Genomic DNA, 19,611 nt, shown 5'->3' with positions numbered 1-19,611 from the left:
ACTTGATCCTCTGCTCACTTGTGTTTACAAGCAAGGCTTAGGTGACTTAGCGATTGGAGGAGAAAAGAAAAAAAGTAAAGGGCAGAAATAACATCAGAATTTAGCCTAAAGACATGACCCCCACCAGGAACAGAATTCTCGTCATTTACTATATAACGTTCACTGAAATCAAAACGTGGACAGTACAATACATGTGTTATGTAAGTAGATCAAGTATTTATCTACTTATATATGTGTTTTTTTCCCTGGCATAGTATGGCTGATCCTACTGCTTTAAGTTGACAATCATAACACGTAACTATCACCACCATGATCTTGGGGGGGGGGAGCGGGGGGCCAGGACCAGTCAACCATAAACATTTACTTTAAAGGACACCTAAAGCGAAAATAAACTATTTAAATAAACGATTGTATCTATCTTCCTTCTCCTAAAAATTACTTTTTAAGATATGCCACAGTTTTATTTTATGTTTAAATCTACTTTTTAAGTTTTAACTGGTTTTATTGTTTTTCCTCAATGACATGTTCATTGAAGTATGCCAGAGCTAATATATATATATATGAACTATTGATCCTCGAGAGGTATGAAATGCGTTGCCGGAGCATAATAAATTCTTATTGTCACATTCGGCTGTCTTTATTGAGGTAAGCCACCCCACACTTTTCTCATTTTGGGATCAGTGAATAATGGTGCACAGCGCCTATGCATAAAAATGGCGCCGCATTAAAAAGATACACTTATCGCTAAAAAAACGGCACACAGTAACGTTATTTATCAATAGTGACACACACTAACGTTATTTATCAGTAGCGCCCTACATAAGCCAGACTGCAGACGTTATTTAACTGCAAAACTGTGAATGGATTTAATGTAACACTGTCAAGGTTAGGGTTAGGCACCACCAAGTGGATGGTTAGGGTATGGTACAGGGAGAGTTCTGTATGAGAGTGAGGTTAGGTATAGTTACAGTACAATATACACCACCGGCGGTGGTTAGGGTTAGGCACCACCAGGGGGGTGGTTAGGATTAGGCACCACCAGGGGGGGGGTCTTAGGGTTAGGCACCACCAGGGGGTGGTTAGGGTTAGGCACCACCGGGGGGGGTTTAGGGGTTAGGGATAGGTACAGAGAGGGTTCTGTGTGTTAACGCTAAATAACGATAAGGCTTTAACGCTAAATAACAATAAGGCTTTAACGTTAAAGAGACACTGAAGCGAAAAAAAAATATGATATAGTGAATTGGTTGTGTACTATGAATAATTACTAGAAGATTAGCAGCAAAGAAAATATTCTCATACTTTTATTTTCAGGTATATAGTGTTTTTTCTAACATTGCATCATTCTATAATATGTGCAGATTACACAACACTCAGCATTCAAAATGAGTCTTTCAGAGCAGTCTGTGAAGTAATGACCTCTCCTCTAGCAGAGGAAAAGTAAATAGTCCAGGAACAGTTGAGATAATAAAAGTCAGATAACAGCCTTCTCCATGACTAACTTAGTCGGAGAGCTTAATGGCTTGTTTGCATAGAGATAACAACTGGAGTTTCTCAACTCTTCCTGTACTGGAAACAATTACACTGATGTATCTGAGCTTAATGTTTTATTTCGTAGCTGTGCTACACATATAAATCATAATATCATCATTTTTTTTTCTCTTCAGTGTCTCTTTAAATAGCGATAAGCGGCAAACGGATTAGCGGCAACACTGTGCGCCATTATTCACAGGCGCCATTTTCAGATGGATGCTCTCATTTTATCCTGTTTCTAATCCAATGATATTATAACCTGGGCACCTCTCTACCATTATAATGTGCCTCACACCCCCATCGCATCATTGGAGGGGACCCATCCTTTCTGGTACCACATGGTGGACGCCACTGTGATTCCCAGTTGGGCTTTTTACACAAGAGAGCAAATGCATTCAGCCCCATAGGTACCCCCCGAGTGGAGTTGGGTTCATTGTCTCCACCTGCCTTAAAGAGAACCCGAGGTGGATCTTCAGGGGGCAGATGGGACACAATGTCCTCTGCCTAATGACATGGCTCTGTGTCCCCCAACCACCGCTCTCTGCCCTCCTAACTCTGAGGTAAACACAGGGGAGAGGTATTCCCTGTTCAAAACACCCACCAGGGGCGTTCCTGCAGGGTTTCCTGAGCTGCCATTGGGCAGCTCTCCTGGCCACGCCCCGCACACTATGTATGAGAAACACAATCTCTCCTTGCAACGGTGAACCAGAGGTCACGAAAGTGAAAGTGGGCCAATGCGGCCCACGGGGGCGGCGGTTTTTGCAGCTACCTGATCCACTCAGCCCCGCGGATCAGGTAGCCTACTTTTTTTTTTTTTTCATTTTTGAGCCCACCTCGAGTTTTCTTTAAGTGGTTGGTTACCCATTCTACAAAGGTAAGTTACCTTTGTGAGTAGCCCTTTCTAACTACACTCACTATTAGTTGCAGACACAGAACATTTATATTGCGCTTTTCTCCTGGTGAACTTAAAGTGCCAGAGCTGCAGCCAATAGGGCACGCTCAGTAGGCAATAGCAGTGTTAGGGTGTCTTGCCCAAGAACTCCTTACCGAATAGGTGCTTGGTTAGTGAACAGGAAGAGCCGAAATTGGAACCCAGGTCTCCTGTGTCAGAGGCAGAGCCCTTACCCGTACACTATCCAGCCATCAGCCATTAACGAGCTGCACCATTTGGGCTTCCGTTGTCTCTATGTCCTTTTTTTCCTGGGATATGAAGACACCCCCACTTTTCTGTGCTGTACACAGAAGGTTGATGAGATGCTAATCATTCTAGCTTGCATGCAAATGTAATGCAAATTGTAAGCGGCTTAGAATTGGGCCAATCAAATCCACTTCCTGCTGTTTTTTTATTGGGTCGATTCCGAGCCTGATGTAAGCTGCCATGCAAGCCACAATTGTTTGCATCTCATTCATCATCTCAACTGCAGGGAAATCATTGGATAATGTGTGTATGAAGAGAGGGATCAGCGGTGTTCCAGGTGTTTATGTATTAATAAAGCTTTAGATGCTTTTCCAGATGCTCTGCAGGAACAGATGCCAATTTATATCCATCTTCCAGTAATATTGTTTTACCCATTCTTGTATCACTGGAATGGCCCAGAAGTAGGCCTTCCTGTTTATTATATATTTATATAGCTCTGACATCTTCTGCAGCACATTACAGAGTACAAAGTCATGTTACTGACTGTCCTCAGAGGAGCTCACAATCTAATCCCACCATAGTCATAGTCTAATGTCCTACCATATTATTATTATGTATTTATATAGCACTGACATCTTCTGCAGCACATTACAGAGTACATAGTCATGTCACTGACTGTCCTCAGAGGAGCTCACAATCTAATCCTTCCATAGTCATAGTCTAATGTCCTACCATATTATTATTATGTATTTATATAGCACTGACATCTTCTGCAGCACTTTACAGAGTACATAGTCATGTTACTGACTGTCCTCAGAGGAGCTCACACTCTAATCCTACCATAGTCATAGTCTAATGTCCGACCATATTATTATTATGTATTTATATAGCACTGACATCTCCTGCAGCACATTACAGAGTACATAGTCATGTCACTGACTGTCCTCAGGGGAGCTCACAATCTAATCCTACCATAGTCATAGTCTAATGTCCGACCATATTATTATTATGTATTTATATAGCACTGACATCTTCTGCAGCACATTACAGAGTACATAGTCATGTCACTGACTGTCCTCAGAGGAGCTCACAATCTAATCCCACCATAGGCATAGTCTAATGTCCTACCATATTATTATTATGTATTTATATAGCACTGACATCTCCTGCAGCACATTACAGAGTACATAGTCATGTCACTGACTGTCCTCAGGGGAGCTCACAATCTAATCCTACCATAGTCATAGTCTAATGTCCGACCATATTATTATTATGTATTTATATAGCACTGACATCTTCTGCAGCACATTACAGAGTACATAGTCATGTCACTGACTGTCCTCAGAGGAGATCACAATCTAATCCTACCATAGGCATAGTCTAATGTCCTATCATATTATTATTATGTATTTATATAGCACTGACATCTTCTGCAGCACATTACAGAGTACATAGTCATGTCACTGACTGTCCTCAGAGGAGCTCACAATCTAATCCCACCATAGGCATAGTCTAATGTCCTACCATATTATTATTATGTATTTATATAGCACTGACATCTCCTGCAGCACATTACAGAGTACATAGTCATGTCACTGACTGTCCTCAGGGGAGCTCACAATCTAATCCTACCATAGTCATAGTCTAATGTCCTACCATATTATTATTATGTATTTATATAGCACTGACATCTTCTGCAGCACATTACAGAGTACATAGTCATGTCACTGACTGTCCTCAGAGGAGCTCACACTCTAATCCCACCATAGGCATAGTCTAATGTCCTACCTTATTATTATTATTATGTATTTATATAGCACTGACATCTTCTGCAGCACATTACAGAGTACATAGTCATGTCACTGACTGTCCTCAGAGGAGCTCACACTCTAATCCTACCATTGCCAAAATCTAATATCCTACCATAGTCAGTCACTGTCTAATTTTCCTTTTGTAGTTTTAGGTCACTTTTGGCGAGTCCGGTGACCCTATCTGTATGTTCTTGGCATGTGGGAGTAAACCTGGGTGCCCGGAGGAATCCCACACAAATACGGGGAGGAGACACAAGCTCTATGGAGATAGTGTACTGGCCCAGACTGAACACTAATGCTGCAAAGCAAGAGTGCTAGTAACCTGTATGTCACGGTGCAGGAACAGCTGCTGAAGGATAACAATACAATTAATAGATGCTCTGCGCAGAAATGGAGAGCGGGCTCACACTAAGGATGACAAAGCATGTTTTTGCACAAGTACATTTATTCACACAACACGTTTCGCCGGACGCAGCCGGATAACCCAGATTCTTAACAAGACATTCAGGGAATTCAGTTTCACAAAATAACACCTCAAAGCACATCCTGAGAGGCACACGGTGGCTGCCATATTTATTCCCTGTTAAAGTGGACCTGAACTCTTGCACTGGACAGGAGGAAAACAAAGAGAAATGCACCCTGTATGTATTTACAGAGTTTAGCCTTTCTTATTCCCCCTCATATGTGAATAATCACAAGTGTAATTTGATCTCAGCTGCGTCAGCAGGAAGTAGACACACTGCAGATTTATTGCAGGATATGTATCAGCTGTAACAAAGAAATGTTTTTTTCTTTAAGGGGATGTTGCTTACCTTTTAGAGCCAAGATGAAGTTCTAAATTCAGATCCGCTTTAAACAATATCAGTTGTCAGGTGGTCCTGCTGATCTCTTTGGCTGCAGTACTATGTGAATCACACCCCTGAAACAAGCATGTGGCTAAGCCACTCAGAATCACCTGATCTGCTGCAAGCTTGTTCAAGGACTATGGCTTAAAGTACTAGAGACAGAGGATCAGCAGGACGCCAGGCAACCTGCTTAATATAAAATGACATAAACATGTCAGCCTCCATATTCTTCATTAACATTTAACATCCGAGAAACTACAAAAACAGTTAATATCAGTTATCTTGAGTACTGCCTTGCTCTCTTGGGGCTTAAAGTTGGTTTATACTCTGAAAACTAAAAATTTCAGAAACTGCTCTTAGGTACATAAAAGAATATTTGAAAGCATTCCCTGTGTGTAAAAACCTTTAAGGTAGCCATACACTGGTCGATTTGCCATCAGATCTGACCAACAGATACATCCCTCCCTGATCGAATCTGATCAGAGAGGGATCGTATGGCTGCCTTTACTGCAAACAGATTGTGAATCAGATTGTGAATCAGCCTGATACCGATCACAATCTGTTGAGCTGCTCCTGCCGCCTGTCGTCGTCGTCCCCCCGTATACATTACCTGAAGCTGGCTCCGGGTCCTCTTCTCAGCGCTGCACGCATCCCAGCATCCTGCACCGCATCCCAGCGTACACTGTGTCACTCCGTGACCAGGAAGTTCAAATAGAGCGCCCTCTATATGAACTTTCTGGTCACTGCAGTGACACAGGAAGTTAATGTACGCTGGGATGGAAGCAGGAACAGAGCGGTGCAGCGCGGAGAAGATGCCTGGGAGCCAGCGTCAGGTAATGTATACCTGATCGGATCGGCCGCCGCTAGCGACACGCTCCCTACCCGCGGGCAATCGATGGTAATTTCCCGCACGGCGCGATCGACGGACCGATCCGATTTCGGGAGGAAATCGGATCGGCGGGTGCGTTTAGCGCGAATGATTGGCAGCAGATTCGATCCCAGTGATCGAATCTGCTGTCGAGACGGCGGCAAATCGGGCCAGTGTATGGCCAGCTTTACTTTCACTGCCAGAGAAGTACAGGCTTGATTATCTCTGGCTAATCGGCAAATGTAATCATAGCTGGCTGAAGCTCTCAGTCACTTCAGCAGAAAGGAAGGGGGGGGGGGAGGAGAATCAGAGTAAAGACACCAGGCAGTACTGTTTATATTTGCTGATGACCAGAGATAAGCAAGCCTGTACTGCTCTCTGCAGTGACAATACACTTTTTTACTCACAGAGAATGCTTGGAAAGGTTTTCAAATGTTATTTTATGTACTTAAGAGTAGTTACTTAAATTTTAGTAAAAATGCTGTCATTTTGGTTAACGGTCATGAGGTATGAAAAAACTCAGGGAAACAAAGTTAAGGCTGTAGATACACTATGAACTGTTTCAGGGTGCTTTTCTGACCATCAGCGCTTTCTGAGCATTTTTTTTTAAACGCTCCTGTTGACTTGCATTAAAATCCCGGTTAAATATCAGCAATCGTGATTTTCAGAAAGATCGTGATTGTGGCAATTATACAGCTATTTTACTGCAAGTTAATGGGAGCGTTTTTTAAAAAATAAAACACTCAAAGAGCTGGTGGTCAGAAAAGCACCCAGAAAGTGCTAACAGTGTGTCTACAGCCTAACAGTCATTTTGCAATTTATTCTCATTAAACATTTCCTGTCTTTTTCATCTCGTAACTAGCTGTGCGGTCTTAAAGGATCTAGATCAGGCATGGGCAAACTTGGCCCTCCAGCTGTTCCGGAACTACAAGTCCCACAATGCATTTGCCTTTATGAGTCATGACTGTGGCTGTCAGACTCCTGCAATGCATTGTGGGACTTGTAGTTCCGTAACAGCTGGAGGGCCAAGTTTGCCCATGCCTGATCTAGATGCTTAAATTGCATTTTTTGCAAAGCATGAAGTTAGTGCATTCCAGTGTTCCCTTCAGTGCTCTAGGGCAAGATATCTTGATCTTTTAGGAAAAAACATAATCCTTTATCTTCTGCAAAATGCGGTCTGCAAGTGTAATAACTTCCGCTATTTTGTCTGATGGAAAACTTCCATTGGGAATTTGGGGTGGAGGGAAACTGCTCGGATATTGGGTTTTCTGGTCATCTACACCATGTCTTGTGATTTGTAATACCTGATCAAGAAGACCTTGAAGACCTTCACTGTAGGAAGATACCTTTTCAGCTAAGGTGGCTAGGCCTTAATTCCTGTCGACATTTTTCCCCTTCATATACTGTGCTGCAATGAGAGCCTTTTTCATAGCTTGGTGCACTTTGTAAAATACCCATTCTGTTTGGCGGTCAATATCATTCTCGGCAGCATCCAAATCGGATTTGGCTTGCCTCAGCCACCTCTCGGCCTCTTGAGGTTTTGGTTGAGCTGTGCTGCCATAGCCCAAATAACCATAATGGTGCGCAGCTTTTCTTGAAGAGCTTTGTCTGTGTTGTTTGTGTTGGAAAGCTTCTCGATCCCATTTTACCCAAAATGTAGTAACGCCTCCCGATTTGTTGGAATGACGACTGGATGTTGTACAAAGCTGAATGCCCTCACCAGCTTCCATTTCTATAACCTTCTGCTGAGAATATTTGAAAACCTCTGTTGAGATTTCCTCGTGACCTAGGTTTCTGTCTGGGTGGTACGCTAAGTAGATGCGTCTTGTGGCTTTTATCCTTTCAGCTTGAGGCAGTTGCTGTATTCTGATTAGATCCTGGTCAATTTCTTCTTTAATTTTTTCCAAAGAACTTGCGTGCCATCTTTCAGAACTTTGCTGTGGCGTTCCTATGCTATCATGTGGGATAAGAGCTTTTGAATCGAAGTTTGCAGAACTTTTAAACTGATATAAATCAAATACACTAACATCAATTAATTTTTCTTGACCAATGTCTATGCGATACATCGGGACTTCACAACCTTCAAATATTTTAGCATCCAGCTCCTCCTTAATTACAGCATACATATACACCTCATCTTCTTCTTCAGGAACCTTGTAGCCCACATAGGCCTCGATTCATCATTCTCTTTGAGATAACTTTTTCCAGTTTGTTAAATTACCGAATTCGAAGTTTAGCGATTTCTAGTTGTATTCATCAAGGTTTTTCCTCATTCGGTGTGAATTCGATAACAATTCGGTAACCATTCGGTAACGTGTCGATATTTCCATTTTACAGTGGTACTTTAACACAAGGCCATAAGATTCCCATGGAATTGTGGGTAAAAGGCAGTCCTTTGAGCACTACGTAGCAACATTCTGAATAGGGCTTTACACCTGGACCAGGATTCTGAAAGTGGTTGGGACAATCCCACAATTTGATAGGAGCCTTTTCTAAAAAATTATAGTGCAGCTAGCAAAATTAGTTAACCCTGGCACTGCCTGTGTTCTCTTACAAGATGATTCAAGAGAAATGCAGATGTCGTGTTATAGCAAATTAATCTATTCTCTTACAAATTTATATGGTTGCAGACCTTATTCTTGCCCTTCTGCGCCTTTGAATCACTCTCAGCTGATACATAACCACTTCAAATGGCTCCATCTTCTCTGTCAGCAATGATCTGACAGGAATTACGACAGAGCAGTGAAGGAGATAACTAATCCTAAATGTAACGCTAAACCACGCCCACTTTCTTTTTCATGAATTGCACTTTCTTTCGTTTTAGCGAATTGTTACCGAATCGTTAACGAATGTTCGCTAACAGCTGTAGATAACTTTGATGAATCCTGAAATGAAGTTAACGAATTTGGTATTTTACCAAACTGTTGTTAACAAATTTGCTAAGTGTTGATGAATCGAGGCCAATGTCCCCTACTTTAAATGTATTGGCATTATTCATTTCCAAGCTGTCATACCACTCTTTGTCAATCACTTCTCCAGGTTTTTTTACAGGGGATTTTGCTTTCACCCTCGTTAATCCATACGTCATTATCCTTCAGTACTTCCTGTATCTCATGAGGACTATCACAAGCAAGCATTCCTTCAACTATATTTCTTGATTTTTCTGTGAATACATTACCAATTAAGTTGTTAATTTGGCATACAAGAGTTTTCAGTACCTGAAAACCCTTCACTGTTTCATCTTTATACACAAGACTCGTTAGGAGTTTACAACAGCATATGACCTCTAGTTTTCAAAAAATATTGGAGCATTTTTGTTCTCCTTCCTCCTGGCTAATCTTACCATTGCTCTGGCTCCGCAGAAGGCAAACCAGGCCATCAAGAAAAGATGGAGAATGAAGATGTTCCTCTAGAGTTCTTTTGACTATGCACTCTTCAAGCGCACACCTTTGAAAATCATGGATAGCCTCAACTGTAATGTCAGAAAGCAATTTTGGGCGAATCTCCACAGGTAATAGTTGGAGAAGGTGTTTTGTTTTATATAGGTCAAAATCAAGGTGTAGAAATAATAATTCAGATGCAATATTCCATTCCTTAATTTCCCCCTCAGGTCGACAGTCATTTAGGATCAAACTGGATGACATATAGAGTTTGCCATTAATTGCTGGAAGATACAGGGGTCTGAGATTCTGAAGATTATGTTTTGGCACTTTGCTTTCCAGAAGCCTGAAAAATTGCTCTATAGCTTCAGAGACAGTCTTTTGGAGGTTAGGATGCAAAGACTCTTTGTCTTCCGTGTCCGCATGAATAGATAAAAGAACGTTTGCAAAGTGAATCACAGAGGCCTCTGCCTCAACTCCTACTTTTTGAAACAGATTACTGTAACATGCCAGCAGTGGAGGCAATTTGTAAAGATATGGTCGAAAAACATCAGAATTTTGAAGGTTAAATACAATTTGTCCGGGTATGGCAAGGTCATTATCATCTACTAAAACAAATGGAACATTCTTGAGGGAATTGGGATCCACATCCGCAATGTGATTCTGAAGAAACCTGTAAGTTTTTTTTAAGACCTTCTGCCTGATCATTTTTAATTGTTTGTTGTTACATAGAGTTTTACAAACGTTTCTCACGTTTTCAGTTACTCAAGGAATGGGTGGTTCTGGAAGGACTCCACAGTTGTGTAGAATTAGCCATTGTTCTTCAGTACTTATGTTTTTTTCTATTAGTGGCATAGTGGTCCAAACCACATACTGATAACCGTTACATTTTAGCAGTGATCCCTGGAGAGGAATTGTCATGATGTTTTGAGTACATGGAGGATGTAAAGCTTCTAAATGTTCAACCTTCGATGGGATGACAAATGCAATTTTTCCCACCCTGGTTGTGAAACTGGAACTTAATTTGTCCAAATTCATAGAAAGCAAATAATCAAATAACTCCTCAGCTCTTGCGGTCAGAGTTTCTGTTGAGCATCTACTTTTTGCATCCTCCTGTATCACAGTGGCAAATTCGATAAAATCATCTTCTGCTAGTTGGTTTTTCATGCCCATCTTGTGCAGTAGAGTGCGCAATGGTGTTTTGTGCAACTTAAACATTTCCCAAAAATCGCTAGGGATGAAATAGTCCTGTAGTCCAAATGTGTTGAACAGATTTACAGCATCGTCATAAAAATATGAGGCTTGTTGCAGTTGTCCTTGTTTACTTTTGATAAGCTTAACTGGTCCGAGAAAGGATAAAATGTCCTTCTCTTTCTCCCGAAACCCTCTAAACTTTTGCAGATCTAAAACTATCTGTAGAACCGCCAACAACTGGTTTTCACGAAGGTACTGTACTCTTGGGAGGAGGAATTCAGTAAGCAGTTCAAGGTCACCAATTAGTGGAATGTTTAAGAATTTATAAGCTTGTCTTTTAACCTCTTGAGGACTGCAGGGCTAAACCCCCCTAGTGACCAGGCAATTTTTAGTTTAAAAGGCCACTGCAGCTTTAAGGCCAAGCTGCAGGGCCGCACAAAATAGCACACGAGTGATTCCCCCCCCCCTTTTCTCCCCACCAACAGAGCTCTCTGTTGGTGGGGTCTGATCGCTCCCCCCATGTTTATTTTTGTTTTAATAAATATTATTGTTGCCTTTTTTTTTAAAAAAAACCCTCTTCCTTTAAACCCCTTCCCTCCCTCGCTCCCTCCCTCCCCACAGCCGGCCAATTACGGCGATCGGCTGTCATAGGCTTCTGCCTATGAGAGCCGATCGCTCTCTTGTCCCCCAGGGGGACAGCCGTGTCACACGGCTGTCCCCAGTGCAGCGCTGCTGCTGATCGCAGCGCTGCACAAGGTAAATAGACGGCGATCACGCCGTCTACCGGTCTCCCGAGCGGCAATAGCCGCTCGGAGACTGAAGGCGGGGCGGAGCTCCGCCCCCCAAGCAGGAGATGCGCGCGCAGCCTGCGCGCGATCTCCTGCAAAACAGAGCCCCAGGACTTTACGCCAATTGGCGTTAGGCGGTCCTGGGGCTGCCGCCGCGGCCACGCCTACTGGCGTGACGCGGTCGGCAAGAGGTTAAGGCTGGTATCTTTAAGGAATATTGTTTGCGAATCAATTTCAGAAAGTTTCAGAGGTTCCACCTCCAACCTTGAGCCAAGCAGATATTTTGTCTGATACTCATTCAAACTCTGTATTTTTCCATCATGTGCTTCAAACAGGGGTAAACACTGCAGGTTGTTTATAGATTTTGGCGTTCTTTGTTTATTAAGCTTTGATAAGATCCTTTTTAGAAACATATCATGCTCGACATCATCCATCAGCTCCCAACGAAGATAATCTCTTCTGGAGCTCAGATGTTGAAGAACAACTTCAACATCTTCGGTGTTCAGCAGATAGGGCTGCAAGTAAAAAAAGTATTTTAGCAGGAAATAAACGCAGTTCTAACATGGCAAATCCCAATTTCAAGAAATATTCAGCAACATCGCTTTGACTTGGAAGCAATATATTTTCTATATGAGCAAATGAAAGGATTTTGGGTTCTTTTTCATAAAAACACACAGGTAAAACTGCCCAGTGATAGTACAAAGAGATAATGGACTCAAAAAGTTCAACCTTTTCATCTTGTTTCTTCTTGCTTATCTCACTTTCAAAGAATTTCCATAAATTTTCCAGCCACCTGGCCTTCTCAGTGGTAAGGATAGGGCAAGGTTTACTTGAAGACATGTTATGTAATTCACCCAAGTAATTCTTTACAAAAGCAGCAGAATTTGTGATAGTTAGAATTTTCAAAAAGCCAAGTTGAATCAATAAAGAGTGAACTGGTTGTATGTAGCAAACTGGCTGCTGTGATCAGGGAAAAGCTCATAGTATCTTGATGAAAATTTTGGATTACTTCTGTCAAAGATGTGGAGCAATCCGTCTACGGTAACTAGTAAAGGAACGCCTTGCAAATCAGTTACGGTCTTGGCTGACATTCCTTTCAGGCAGTATTCTACAAGAACCCTGCAGGTTTCCTCATCTCTGAGAAGAGTCCTGCACACAGAAGTAGGACATTCTTGACCATGAGGGACTAGCGGAGCATGTCTCATGAACTCACACAAGGACGGAGGACTTAGTTCCTGAACAGGTACTCCAGCTGATTTAAATTCCGTGCATAGAAAATTGGAGAACCCTCCAAATGCTAAGTGCATGTTAATCCTTTGCAAGGCAGATCCAACAGATTCATTTTCTTCATTAGTAAGGAAGAAAGGTTCTTCTGTGAGGTTGGTCTTACCAACACTTGTCCACTCAACATGAATACATGTTTTCTTTACAAGCTTCCCTTGAATTTCCTGTTCCTTGCAAATTGTAACCACTTGCATTTTCTTTTCAAATATAGTCAAATATACCTTCCTAACTAATGTTTGCCACTGAGGAGACACAGACTTTGTCACCTTTGGAAAAAAATGTAAACATGTGGTCAAAAAAAGCTTGCAGGAGTCTAAATTCTGGAACTTGAGTGGTTCCCCTTGCTGCTTTGTAAATATTTTACACAGATATTCGAGAAGACAGCTGTACAGTGGAGCTAAAACATCTGAAAACAAAAATGTGTTCCACTCAGTCTTTGGGCTGTTCCCATCCTCTTGGCAGATGCCTCTCCGTGCTGAATCCACAATAAAATTGGCATTGACATGTACAGGAAGACCAGTTTCAAGTGGTAGAGGCAAGGTGCAGAAAGCTCTTCCTTGTATATAATGGCTGAGACAGGCAGCTACCGCACCATGGGGGACAACTGTTTGATGCAAACGGCCTGAAATTGTCTTCAAATTGTCCAAGCTTTTCTTGCCTTCTGTACCCATTTGCTTAAGTACAAGCCAGTTGCTTCCCTTACTTGACTTGCTGTGTGCAATATCTACAGTGTAAGGTACTTGAAAGAATGAGGTCTCCAACAAATGCTCTTTCTTCCTAGAAAACTCAAGGAGTCTTTGTTGAAAGGAAGACAGCATTTCTTCATCCTTACAATCTATTTTACATTCAACTGAAAAGTTTTCAATAAAGTCACCATTAGGTCTAATTTCAGAAAAACAAATCCTTCTAATGTTATTCAAGAAGAGGATCATGTTTTCTGCCTCTTGACTCAGTTCCTCACACATGCTTCTGATGTCCTGTACTGAAGAAGTTTCATTACTTATTTTTGACCTTGAGACAGTATTCGCCATCCTTAGTGGTAGTCGGAATAGTGTGCCTTCTTGCAGATCAAATTTTGAAGGTAAAAAGGTGTTATACACATCCTCAAATGTGTCCTTGAATTCATTGTTCACAGTAAACAGGTTACCTGGACTGGCTTCGTTAGAGATGTCCAAAAACAAAATATTAGGGTCAAAGATGCCCAAGGTGGTGTCACCAGTCACAAAAGATGGGCAATCAGTTATGTGGTACACAGAATTGAAGCCAAGTCCAAACTTTCCAGTGTTGTCTAAACGGTCCTCTTTGCTACCTATGCCCAGCTGCTGAATTCCATCAATATCTTTTGACTCAAACTTCTTATTGTTGTAAATGCACAGAGCTGGACCTTGCAGTGGATGCCATTCTTCTCCAAAAGTTCTCGTAGTGGGATGGGTTCTGCAGTCCAGTACAAAGTGTATTTCAGTCGCCTCAGAATCATCTGCATTCTGAATAAGTTCCTTCAAAATTTCTTTTTTTGAAGAGCACTCTTTTATAATGTTCTTGATTCTGGTGGTAAGTTGTTCCTTTGCACCAAACTGTGAAACCCAGTTGGAGAGATTGGAAATTTTTAGATTCTGAAGTATATGATGGGTTTTTGGTGTAACACCAAATTTTGATACCACCTCTAGTGGAATTCTATCATGGCAAAAATATTGGTCTTCATTATAGGGAATCCAGGGCGTGTCATAGTAAAAGATATCACTCACATGACGCAATATGCCTTGCTTGTCAGGTATATATATAAGCTTTGCTACAGATGGTTCATATGATGCAAATCCAGACTTTTCTAAGCTGTGATTTATCAAGTTAACGGCAAGTTGTAATTCTCGAACCGAAAGTTGTTGTTCTCCAATCTGATTAGCCATCTGGCTGAGAACAGAAAAGTAATCTTGGGCTAAAAATTCTTTCCGTACTCCAATACAAGCCCAGAGTTCATCAAATGGTTCGTAATCTTTTGGAAGTTTGTGCAAATAAGGGTGCGCATTAAAAGGAATTTGATGGGCGACTACCTTAAGTGAAACAAATTCTTCATCCACATAAACAAAATTCATAGCGGCAGCTTCCCTCTTTATCTCCAGATAACGATTTGGGCATTTCTCAATTTCTATATTAAAATAATTGTAGCATTGTTTTGCTATCTGATGCATGTCACGGACGGTTGCGGGGACGCAGGCGCGTCCTGGAACCGCCCGTGAAGAAAAGAACGATCGCACTCGATTCCTGCATCGATTGCGCCTCAGATCAATAGAACCAAGATTTGACGTGTAGTATCCCTATGCCTAGGAACAGCTGGGGGATCTGTCTTAGCTGAAGTGACAGCCTGGGGGGAAGGTGTTAATTAGCTTGGACATATCCCCTGTGGAAGGCACAATTCCCCTTTTGGTTCTGGGAACCAGGTGACACTTAGCTGATCTCATGGAGATGTTAATTAACCAAAGGATGCCTAGGTACAGCCAGGCAGGCTACGAATCCACGGGAGGTCTTGACACCTTGCTCACTGGTAAAGATCAAAGGGAAGCCAGCTGTTAGGTTTATTCAGGATGTGTTCTAGCTGCTGAGTCTCATAGCATAATCCATAACTTCCCAGATCTGTCATATTTCTGGGGTTCCTGAGATGGCAGCTTCGCCAAACGTGGGGGAAGTGTAGCATGAGCCCCGGTGCTGGTTCTGAGGAAGTTTCAGAACATTCTGAGGTAAGGACTGCCAGTTAGGCAGTTTGAAAATGCCCTGATGATACCACAGGGGTCCCACCCCTCATGTCTGGTATCAGGGCGCTGGGTAAATCGAGACAGACCTGAAAATGTTAATAAATCTGCCCTGACCTGTACGGTTCTGTAAGATAGAGCCCATATATGGGTAGATATGATTTCTAGCCCCCAGGATAAGGGGAGGGCTCATCTCATCTTCTAAGGGGGTGTATGGCTCCCCGCCCTCACTCCCTCCTACTGAAGCAGGAGCATAAGAATGGCTGAGGACCCAAACTCAGTGTCCTCCAGACTGAAACATCTTGCACCCATGAGATGCCAGCTTGAGGATATGCTGGCATCCACCTGGTCTGAACTCTGAACTTTGATTGAAATCCAGAACTGATTTTTCCCACAAAAAGGACATCTTTCCAGGAACTAAGTATTTTTCTCCCTTCTTTTATTTTTCATACTGGCTATTACTGTTTTAATAATTGTTGATTTTAATAATTGTCTGTATATATTAATTATTTATATTGCGTGAATAAACGACTTTCTCCAAGTCATTCACTGTCTGCTACCCTGCTTATCAGCACACACAGAACTGATCCCGGGTCTCTGAAGATACGCTACTGTTTGTTTGTTGTTGGCTAGACAGAATACCGTGTGTTTAACCGTTTTATTCGCAGGACTAGTCAGTCAGTTAGTGGGCTCCACGGTCCCATGGTAACCGCGGTGGTGGCAGTTTACTCTGAACCAGTGGGTGACGTTGTAATTACCCGTGTCTCACAGGCTCCCTTCTGAGTTGTCTGCGGCTAATTCTTAACGGTTCCTGCGCATTGACTGCGACCAGAGTTCGCACGATCTGTGCGCTGGCACCGTTTAGAAGGCTAAGTGCGGGTCAGCCACTAGGGCTCCTGTGACAGTGGTGGCAGCGGTGGGATCTGTGTTGTGCTGAAAGTATCTGCGATAGCGCTAGCGCTATCGAGAAACGAACTAATTCGTTGGTGTAGCTGGAAGGCAATATATTTTTTTTATATATACAGAGAGACTGTGTAGCCAGTACCCCTCCCCAAAAGTTTTATTTTATTTGGTGTGGAAATGTCCGGGAACTACAAGAAAATGTGCCTGGCGGACCTGCAAAATCTTTGCCAAGAGAGAGGCATTGATGTCGGCCGCAAGAAACAAGGGGACCTGGTAACGGAATTGTTTCAATGGGATACCCAGCAACGGCAGGAGCTGGATGTGTCTGCTGAGGTAGACGCTGACCCATCTGACTCAAGGCAAGGGGAACCAGAGACTGAGACTCCTGACCGTACAGAGGTTGTGCATCCTGAGGGCCCTGCATCAACAGTTACGCAGGAGAATGTCAGTGTGGACCCCAATCCCAGAGTTTCTGAACGTACTCGCCTGGAACCGGCCAGTACTGGACTGTCCGTTTGTACTGATCCGCTAATGCAGCAGGCATTACAAAAGCTGATGGACACTGACCTGGACAAGTACCTGCAGTACATGCGTGAGGAGCACCAAATGCGGGAGGAACGGGAGCGGCAAGCTGCTGCTGCTGCTGAACGCCACGCGGAGAGGGATGCCGCTGAGCGGGAACGCCAACGACAACATGAGCTCAACATGGCAAAGGTTCAACAGGCCAGCCGGAGTTCACCGACCAGCCTCCCTGCTGAAGGAGCTGCACCACCCGTAAGTGCAAAATTTAAATTTGCTAATATTGAAAAAGACACAGACATTGACTTGTTTTTGCGGTCTTTTGAAAAAGCATGCCGTCAGTATCGTCTGTCCCAAGACCAGTGGGCCAGACATCTGACACCTTTGCTGCGCTACAAAGCGCTTGATGCCTTCGCAGAATTGCCTGCGGAGAAGGATAATGATTATGCTGCTATAAAAGACGCTATCATTACTAAGTACCAGCTGATGCCAGAAGCCTATCGGAAAAAGTTCAGGGCCTGGCAGAAAAAGTCTTCTGACTCGTATCGAGATGTGGTCAGCAGCTTGCTTACCACACTCCGCCAGTGGACTCTAGGCCTCACCAAAGGGTCTTATGATGTCCTGGAGGACTTGATAGTCCTGGAACAATTTCTGAACATTTGCCCTGCTGATGTACGACAATTTGTGCTAGAACGCAAGCCGGCTTCAGCAACTGTCGCTGCAGACCTTGCTGAGACTTTTGCAACTACCCGGGTGGCTGATACCCGCAGGACTGTCCCATCCAGCTGGAGAGGAGGTCAGCCCAATACTCTGGCAGACTCTCCTGCCCCTGTGAGCCGTCAGCCACAGAGGCCACCCAGCGCAGCTGCTGCACCCAGGCCTGCAGCGCCTGGAGAGGTCACCTGTCACTACTGCCGCCAGCCCGGACACATGAAGTTCGACTGCCCGGAGCGGAGACAGACACCACCAGCACCTGGATCATCTGCATCACCTGCACCTCACCCACAGCAGAGGCAACCCGCCAGCGAACCACAGCCTGGATCATCAGATTTTGTCCTGTTTGCCCGCGGAAAGGAAATCCGCGACCGAACCGACCAGCAGCAACTTGTTAGAGTGAACGGCAAAGTTGTCACCGGATTCCGAGACACCGGAGCTGACATCACGTTAGTTCACTCACACCTTGTACCAAAGGAGAGCATCAGCTCCAGCCGATCCCTTGCCCTTACTGGAGTAGAGGGCACCCTTTTCCACATAGCCCACGCAAAAGTGAAGCTGGATTGGGGAGTGGGAGGAGTCCAAGAACGGGTTGTTGGGGTTATGAAGGATCTCCCAGTCCCTGTGTTGCTAGGGACTGATTTGGGCAAGCTTGTGTCCTACTATGAACCTGCCACGACCGCCTTGTCGCTCACGGAAGGAGACGGACTCTCCACCCACCACCAGGTACTTTATACACTTGGGGGAGCACCAGGGGGAGGTGGGTTGAATGTGCCCAGTTCAAGGGTACCAGGTTCAATAGTGCCTGCTTCAAAGGCACCTGAGTTTGATGTACAGACTGTCTGTTGTGATGATGCTGTAGCTGTACCTGAGTTTACTGTACAACCTGTCTGTAATGAAAAAATGTCTATACCTGTCAATGTCATTACTGCATGCAATGATGATTTGAGTAATGTCCGTCTGTGCCATTCTGACAGTGTACCGCGCAGCTGCACTGCTCAGAACCCGAGCTCAGAACAGGTGGAGGGGGTCCCGGCCTCCTCCCCCTCCTCTGACCGCAGGGATGAGACCTTTCAGCCGCTGGCCTCGTGTGACATGAGCCAGTTGGCTGAAACTGACAGCGCCATATTCTCAGCCGCACTACAAAGTGACCCAAGCCTGGAGGTGCTCAGGCAGCAAGCCGCTGAGCCCCTCGCAGACGGGGCCGCTTTCAAGGTGTACTGGGAAGGTGGGAGACTGTACAGTGAGTCTGTACAGCCCCCTACAGGTAGATCCCACGCGAATACCAAGTGGCTTGTGGTCCCGAGTGCGTTCAGGGGACATGTGCTGAAATCCGCACATGGTAATCCTCTGACAGGGCACTCGGGTGTCCGCAAGACACTCGCCGGTATTCGGAACCAGTTTTATTGGCCCCGGATGAACAGGGATGTAGCAAACTACTGCAGGGCATGTGCCGTCTGTCAGGAGCTGGGAAGGTCCAGGGATTCCCGCGGGGTTCCCTTAGGTCCACAGCCACTCAGCAGGGGAACCCTGCGTGGGCTAGCTGTTGACCTAACCAACCCACTGCCCGTTGTCAGCAGTCCCGGCAGACACCACGTCCGACTGCAGTGGCGCAAACGCCCTGTCCAGAACGGTCCATGTTGGGTCAACCCTGAGGGTAGCAGACCGCGACCGGTCCAGGGGAACCGAGCCACAGGCTCCAATAGGTTTTCCCGCCGTACTGGCAACTCGAGGCCCGTCAGCCAGGTTAGCGGCGCCGCCACACATCGTGCGGATGAGTGGCTAAGCCGCGGACAAGGGGGAGGGCTGTCACGGACGGTTGCGGGGACGCAGGCACGTCCTGGAACCGCCCGTGAAGAAAAGAACGATCGCACTCGATTCCTGCATCGATTG

The 19,611-nt window shown here is 44.3% G+C and overlaps 1 pseudogene; it reads right to left on the bottom strand.

Annotated features, from left to right (window-relative positions):
* Positions 1–7,277: 7,277 nt before the first annotated feature.
* LOC137522181 (sacsin-like) overlaps positions 7,278–19,611 on the bottom strand; it is a 74,445-nt pseudogene continuing 62,111 nt past the window's right edge.

The sequence above is a fragment of the Hyperolius riggenbachi genome, chromosome 6 (genome assembly GCF_040937935.1).
Source record: "Hyperolius riggenbachi isolate aHypRig1 chromosome 6, aHypRig1.pri, whole genome shotgun sequence".
Classification (NCBI taxonomy): domain Eukaryota; kingdom Metazoa; phylum Chordata; class Amphibia; order Anura; family Hyperoliidae; genus Hyperolius; species Hyperolius riggenbachi.
This window is presented reverse-complemented; position numbering and strand designations above follow the sequence as displayed.